Below are 8,293 nucleotides of genomic sequence, written 5' to 3'. Positions count from 1 at the left end.
CAGACTAAACTACCAAGCCAATTCTTCACCAGAAAGGAGACAAGCTACCGGGGACCGGTTTCTGGCATTTCAGCCGTCTTCGGCCCGGCTTGCTTGAATCCTGATGGTGCAGTGAGAAAGGGACTCATGTCTGAGTATACCCCGCCACACCTATAGTGGCCAAAAACGATTCAGAAAGGGGGTGGTGATGAACAGAGTGTCTGAATTAAGCAGACCACTCTTACCCAGTCCAAAGATCAGGGCTTGATCCATCACCGTTATTTATCTCACTGCACCATCCCAGCTCAGAACCTGGCTATATGCAAATCAGTCTGTCCCTGGCCCAGTGCATCATGGGAACAGGGCAGACTAAACTACCAAGCCAATTCTTCACCAGAAAGGAGACAAGCTACCGGGGACCGGTTTCTGGCATTTCAGCCGTCTTCGGCCCGGCTTGCTTGAATCCTGATGGTGCAGTGAGAAAGGGACTCATGTCTGAGTATACCCCGCCACACCTATAGTGGCCAAAAACGATTCAGAAAGGGGGTGGTGATGAACAGAGTGTCTGAATTAAGCAGACCACTCTTACCCAGTCCAAAGATCAGGGCTTGATCCATCACCGTTATTTATCTCACTGCACCATCCCAGCTCAGAACCTGGCTATATGCAAATCAGTCTGTCCCTGGCCCAGTGCATCATGGGAACAGGGCAGACTAAACTACCAAGCCAATTCTTCACCAGAAAGGAGACAAGCTACCGGGGACCAGTTTCTGGCATTTCAGCCGTCTTCGGCCTGGCTTGCTTGAATCCTGATGGTGCAGTGAGAAAGGGACTCATGTCTGAGTATACCCCGCCACACCTATAGTGGCCAAAAACGATTCAGAAAGGGGGTGGTGATGAACAGAGTGTCTGAATTAAGCAGACCACTCTTACCCAGTCCAAAGATCAGGGCTTGATCCATCACCGTTATTTATCTCACTGCACCATCCCAGCTCAGAACCTGGCTATATGCAAATCAGTCTGTCCCTGGCCCAGTGCATCATGGGAACAGGGCAGACTAAACTACCAAGCCAATTCTTCACCAGAAAGGAGACAAGCTACCGGGGACCGGTTTCTGGCATTTCAGCCGTCTTCGGCCCGGCTTGCTTGAATCCTGATGGTGCAGTGAGAAAGGGACTCATGTCTGAGTATGCCCCGCCACACCTATAGTGGCCAAAAACGATTCAGAAAGGTGGTGGTGATGAACAGAGTGTCTGAATTAAGCAGACCACTCTTACCCAGTCCAAAGATCAGGGCTTGATCCATCACCGTTATTTATCTCACTGCACCATCCCAGCTCAGAACCTGGCTATATGCAAATCAGTCTGTCCCTGGCCCAGTGCATCATGGGAACAGGGCAGACTAAACTACCAAGCCAATTCTTCACCAGAAAGGAGACAAGCTACCGGGGACCGGTTTCTGGCATTTCAGCCGTCTTCGGCCCGGCTTGCTTGAATCCTGATGGTGCAGTGAGAAAGGGACTCATGTCTGAGTATACCCCGCCACAACTATAGTGGCCAAAAACGATTCAGAAAGGGGGTGGTGATGAACAGAGTGTCTGAATTAAGCAGACCACTCTTACCCAGTCCAAAGATCAGGGCTTGATCCATCACCGTTATTTATCTCACTGCACCATCCCAGCTCAGAACCTGGCTATATGCAAATCAGTCTGTCCCTGGCCCAGTGCATCATGGGAACAGGGCAGACTAAACTACCAAGCCAATTCTTCACCAGAAAGGAGACAAGCTACCGGGGACCGGTTTCTGGCATTTCAGCCGTCTTCGGCCCGGCTTGCTTGAATCCTGATGGTGCAGTGAGAAAGGGACTCATGTCTGAGTATACCCCGCCACACCTATAGTGGCCAAAAACGATTCAGAAAGGGGGTGGTGATGAACAGAGTGTCTGAATTAAGCAGACCACTCTTACCCAGTCCAAAGATCAGGGCTTGATCCATCACCGTTATTTATCTCACTGCACCATCCCAGCTCAGAACCTGGCTATATGCAAATCAGTCTGTCCCTGGCCCAGTGCATCATGGGAACAGGGCAGACTAAACTACCAAGCCAATTCTTCACCAGAAAGGAGACAAGCTACCGGGGACCAGTTTCTGGCATTTCAGCCGTCTTCGGCCTGGCTTGCTTGAATCCTGATGGTGCAGTGAGAAAGGGACTCATGTCTGAGTATACCCCGCCACACCTATAGTGGCCAAAAACGATTCAGAAAGGGGGTGGTGATGAACAGAGTGTCTGAATTAAGCAGACCACTCTTACCCAGTCCAAAGATCAGGGCTTGATCCATCACCGTTATTTATCTCACTGCACCATCCCAGCTCAGAACCTGGCTATATGCAAATCAGTCTGTCCCTGGCCCAGTGCATCATGGGAACAGGGCAGACTAAACTACCAAGCCAATTCTTCACCAGAAAGGAGACAAGCTACCGGGGACCGGTTTCTGGCATTTCAGCCGTCTTCGGCCCGGCTTGCTTGAATCCTGATGGTGCAGTGAGAAAGGGACTCATGTCTGAGTATGCCCCGCCACACCTATAGTGGCCAAAAACGATTCAGAAAGGTGGTGGTGATGAACAGAGTGTCTGAATTAAGCAGACCACTCTTACCCAGTCCAAAGATCAGGGCTTGATCCATCACCGTTATTTATCTCACTGCACCATCCCAGCTCAGAACCTGGCTATATGCAAATCAGTCTGTCCCTGGCCCAGTGCATCATGGGAACAGGGCAGACTAAACTACCAAGCCAATTCTTCACCAGAAAGGAGACAAGCTACCGGGGACCGGTTTCTGGCATTTCAGCCGTCTTCGGCCCGGCTTGCTTGAATCCTGATGGTGCAGTGAGAAAGGGACTCATGTCTGAGTATACCCCGCCACAACTATAGTGGCCAAAAACGATTCAGAAAGGGGGTGGTGATGAACAGAGTGTCTGAATTAAGCAGACCACTCTTACCCAGTCCAAAGATCAGGGCTTGATCCATCACCGTTATTTATCTCACTGCACCATCCCAGCTCAGAACCTGGCTATATGCAAATCAGTCTGTCCCTGGCCCAGTGCATCATGGGAACAGGGCAGACTAAACTACCAAGCCAATTCTTCACCAGAAAGGAGACAAGCTACCGGGGACAGGTTTCTGGCATTTCAGCCGTCTTCGGCCCGGCTTGCTTGAATCCTGATGGTGCAGTGAGAAAGGGACTCATGTCTGAGTATACCCCGCCACACCTATAGTGGCCAAAAACGATTCAGAAAGGGGGTGGTGATGAACAGAGTGTCTGAATTAAGCAGACCACTCTTACCCAGTCCAAAGATCAGGGCTTGATCCATCACCGTTATTTATCTCACTGCACCATCCCAGCTCAGAACCTGGCTATATGCAAATCAGTCTGTCCCTGGCCCAGTGCATCATGGGAACAGGGCAGACTAAACTACCAAGCCAATTCTTCACCAGAAAGGAGACAAGCTACCGGGGACCGGTTTCTGGCATTTCAGCCGTCTTCGGCCCGGCTTGCTTGAATCCTGATGGTGCAGTGAGAAAGGGACTCATGTCTGAGTATACCCCGCCACACCTATAGTGGCCAAAAACGATTCAGAAAGGGGGTGGTGATGAACAGAGTGTCTGAATTAAGCAGACCACTCTTACCCAGTCCAAAGATCAGGGCTTGATCCATCACCGTTATTTATCTCACTGCACCATCCCAGCTCAGAACCTGGCTATATGCAAATCAGTCTGTCCCTGGCCCAGTGCATCATGGGAACAGGGCAGACTAAACTACCAAGCCAATTCTTCACCAGAAAGGAGACAAGCTACCGGGGACCGGTTTCTGGCATTTCAGCCGTCTTCGGCCCGGCTTGCTTGAATCCTGATGGTGCAGTGAGAAAGGGACTCATGTCTGAGTATACCCCGCCACACCTATAGTGGCCAAAAACGATTCAGAAAGGGGGTGGTGATGAACAGAGTGTCTGAATTAAGCAGACCACTCTTACCCAGTCCAAAGATCAGGGCTTGATCCATCACCGTTATTTATCTCACTGCACCATCCCAGCTCAGAACCTGGCTGGAAAGGAGACAAGCTACCGGGGACCAGTTTCTGGCATTGCGTGGAAGGGTATACTCAGATGTGAGTCCCTTGCTCATTGCACCATCAGGATTCAAGCAAGCCGGGCCGAAGACGGCTGTAATGCCAGAAACCGGTCCCCGGAAGCTTGTTTCCTTCCCAGTGAAAGAATTGGCTTTGTAGTTTAGTTTGCCCTGTTCCCATCATGCACTGGGACAGGAACAGACTAATTTGCATACAGCCAGGTTCTAAGCTGGGATGGTGCAGTGAGCTAAAAAACGGTGTTGGATCTAGCCCTGATATCTTGACTGGGTGAGAGTATTCTGCTTAATTCAGAAACTCTGTCCATCACCACCCCTTGTTGTTTAATTATTTTGTCCACCATAAGCGTGGAAGGGTATACTCAGATGTGAGTCCCTTGCTCATTGCACCATCAGGATTCAAGCAAGCCGGGCCGAAGACGGCTGTAATGCCAGAAACCGGTCCCCGGAAGCTTGTTTCCTTCCCAGTGAAAGAATTGGCTTTGTAGTTTAGTTTGCCCTGTTCTCATCATGCACTGGGACAGGAACACACTAATTTGCATACAGCCAGGTTCTAAGCTGGGATGGTGCAGTGAGCTAAAAAACGGTGTTGGATCTAGCCCTGATCTCTTGACTGGGTGAGAGTATTCTGCTTAATTCAGAAACTCTGTCCATCACCACCCCTTGTTGTTTAATTATTTTGTCCACCATAAGCGTGGAAGGGTATACTCAGATGTGAGTCCCTTGCTCATTGCACCATCAGGATTCAAGCAAGCCGGGCCAAAGACGGCTGTAATGCCAGAAACCAGTCCCCGGAAGCTTGTTTCCTTCCCAGTGAAAGAATTGGCTTTGTAGTTTAGTTTGCCCTGTTCCCATCATGCACTGGGACAGGAACAGACTAATTTGCATACAGCCAGGTTCTAAGCTGGGATGGTGCAGTGAGCTAAAAAACGGTGTTGGATCTAGCCCTGATCTCTTGACTGGGTGAGAGTATTCTGCTTAATTCAGAAACTCTGTCCATCACCACCCCTTGTTGTTTAATTATTTTGTCCACCATAAGCGTGGAAGGGTATACTCAGATGTGAGTCCCTTGCTCATTGCACCATCAGGATTCAAGCAAGCCGGGCCGAAGATGGCTGTAATGCCAGAAACCGGCCCCCGGAAGCTTGTTTCCTTCCCAGTGAAAGAATTGGCTTTGTAGTTTAGTTTGCCCTGATCCCATCATGCACTGGGACAGGAACAGACTAATTTGCATACAGCCAGGTTCTAAGCTGGGATGGTGCAGTGAGCTAAAAAACGGTGTTGGATCTAGCCCTGATCTCTTGACTGGGTGAGAGTATTCTGCTTAATTCAGAAACTCTGTCCATCACCACCCCTTGTTGTTTAATTATTTTGTCCACCATAAGCGTGGAAGGGTATACTCAGATGTGAGTCCCTTGCTCATTGCACCATCAGGATTCAAGCAAGCCGGGCCGAAGACAGCTGTAATGCCAGAAACCGGTCCCCGGAAGCTTGTTTCCTTCCCAGTGAAAGAATTGGCTTTGTAGTTTAGTTTGCCCTGTTCCCATCATGCACTGGGACAGGAACAGACTAATTTGCATACAGCCAGGTTCTAAGCTGGGATGGTGCAGTGAGCTAAAAAACGGTGTTGGATCTAGCCCTGATCTCTTGACTGGGTGAGAGTATTCTGCTTAATTCAGAAACTCTGTCCATCACCACCCCTTGTTGTTTAATTATTTTGTCCACCATAAGCGTGGAAGGGTATACTCAGATGTGAGTCCCTTGCTCATTGCACCATCAGGATTCAAGCAAGCCGGGCCGAAGACGGCTGTAATGCCAGAAACCGGTCCCCGGAAGCTTGTTTCCTTCCCAGTGAAAGAATTGGCTTTGTAGTTTAGTTTGCCCTGTTCCCATCATGCACTGGGACAGGAACAGACTAATTTGCATACAGCCAGGTTCTAAGCTGGGATGGTGCAGTGAGCTAAAAAACGGTGTTGGATCTAGCCCTGATCTCTTGACTGGGTGAGAGTATTCTGCTTAATTCAGAAACTCTGTCCATCACCACCCCTTGTTGTTCAATTATTTTGTCCACCATAAGCGTGGAAGGGTATACTCAGATGTGAGTCCCTTGCTCACTGCACCAGCAGGATTCAAGCAAGCCGGGCCGAAGACGGCTGTAATGCCAGAAACCGGTCCCCGGAAGCTTGTTTCCTTCCCAGTGAAAGAATTGGCTTTGTAGTTTAGTTTGCCCTGTTCCCATCATGCACTGGGACAGGAACAGACTAATTTGCATACAGCCAGGTTCTAAGCTGGGATGGTGCAGTGAGCTAAAAAACGGTGTTGGATCTAGCCCTGATCTCTTGACTGGGTGAGAGTATTCTGCTTAATTCAGAAACTCTGTCCATCACCACCCCTTGTTGTTTAACCTATGAGAGGGGCAGACCTCACAGTAGTGAAAAATGTAATAGACTGTTTGATACTACTAGGACATACAAACTACCACAGTACATGTCTTACCTTTTACTTACATAGCATGATGCCCCTAGGACTACCTAGGGCCTACCTTAGGGGTTACTGATATGTAATAAAATTGGAGTTTAAGGCTTGGCAAGTAGTTTTAAATGCCAAGTCGAAGTGGCAGTACACTGCAGCACAGGCACTGCAGTAGCAGGCTTGAGACAGGTTTGAAATGCTATTTCTTTGGGCGGCACAATCAGTCCCTGGGTATATGGTATACCACTTTACAAGGGGCTTTCAAGTAAATTAAATCTGTCAGTCAGGTATACTCCAATTATACACATGATTAGGGAAGAAGCACGTGCACCCTCAGCACTGATTAGTAGCGATAAAGTGATCAGAGTCCTAAGGCCAACAAAAAGATACAGCAAAATGCGGAGGTGAAAAGCAATAAGGTGGGGTTGGGACCACCTTAAGAATGCAAGGTCTAACAAAAACGAACTAAGGATAACATGAGTAAAACATCAGGTTTCTCTACAGCATTTGGTGAGACAAGTGGGCCTTCTTTTATCTTCCATAAATGCAATATTTCCTGGACCCCTTTATTATATAGCTCTTCAAGGAAAACATATAAAGCACTTACAAAGGAGCCTCAAATGCTCAAAGATGGTAGACTTCTGTAATATGGGTCATATACTAAAAGCAGCACGAAAACAGAGTGCAATAGGGTCCAAAAAACTTGAGTGACCCATGAGAGTATGCATGCAAGCCTATGGTATTCCAAACTAGAGATATACGCATGCAATTTTTGTTTTTAGGAGAGAATGTGCCTGCTGAAAAAAACATTATTTTTAAAAAGTGCATTGCAGAATATCAGGAATTTGCTGTGGGACACCTTGAAATCTTGCATACAGATTATGTGCACAAGTCTTACAGTCAGTTGTTGTGGCCGAGTGGTTAAGGCGATGGACTCGAAATCCATTGGGGTCTCCCCACGCAGGTTCGAATCCTGCCGACAACGAGTATCTTTTTAACATCGGCTACAATTTCAGAAGTTAACCTTTAGTTTTTCTTCCATGTCATTGTTATAAATAGGTGGCTTATTTTGGTGTCACTATTGCCATATCACATATTTATTATCGCTCCCCCTTTCATATCTTTGCTATAACTCTCGTCCTTCATTAGCGCTGGTGCAAACGCTTCAAATTATTATATCCTGGCTCTCTCGGTCATACCTGTGCATGCACTTGAAACTTACTTTACCAATGAAACAAGCAAATAGAGAAATAAAATAAAAGTGCTAGCTGGATTAGGCAAACACACTTCATAAAACTGCATTTTCTTTTCTATTCTCCCCCGTGTTACAAGCTTAACTGCTCCCTGTGTAATTTCTCTTAACCTGCTGTTCCTGGAAGAGAATTTACTCTACAAGCTCTTTCTGTGTTTTTTCCTAGTCTTTTCTTTCCCTTTTCTCAGATTTGTAACTGTTCCTTTACGTGCTCTATTTATGCGCCATTAATCTCATTTGAGCTCCTTGTACCTGCTTCTGTTTTCTCCACACCTCATACTGTCTTTTCCCTCTTTCTCTCTTTCTCTGCAGTTTGTGGCTACTTTCCAAAGCGTCTGATGCCCCAATGTTCCTTCGTCTTGTTGTCAGACGTGAATTTGAAAAGCAACAAAATTAACAAGCCTTTACCACTCACACATGGCAGAAGTTTATACTTTAATTCAATGAGC

At 47.6% G+C, this 8,293-nt stretch overlaps 1 non-coding gene across 1 annotated transcript; it reads left to right on the top strand.

Moving 5' to 3' along the window:
• The first annotated feature begins 7,495 nt into the window (after positions 1–7,495).
• On the top strand, positions 7,496–7,577 carry TRNAS-CGA (transfer RNA serine (anticodon CGA)). The gene has a single exon. It is a non-coding gene; the product is annotated as a tRNA-Ser (tRNA).
• The last annotated feature ends 716 nt before the right edge of the window (positions 7,578–8,293 follow it).

Source organism: Lissotriton vulgaris, chromosome 1_1 (genome assembly GCF_964263255.1).
Source record: "Lissotriton vulgaris chromosome 1_1, aLisVul1.2, whole genome shotgun sequence".
NCBI lineage: Eukaryota > Metazoa > Chordata > Amphibia > Caudata > Salamandridae > Lissotriton > Lissotriton vulgaris.
This window is presented reverse-complemented; position numbering and strand designations above follow the sequence as displayed.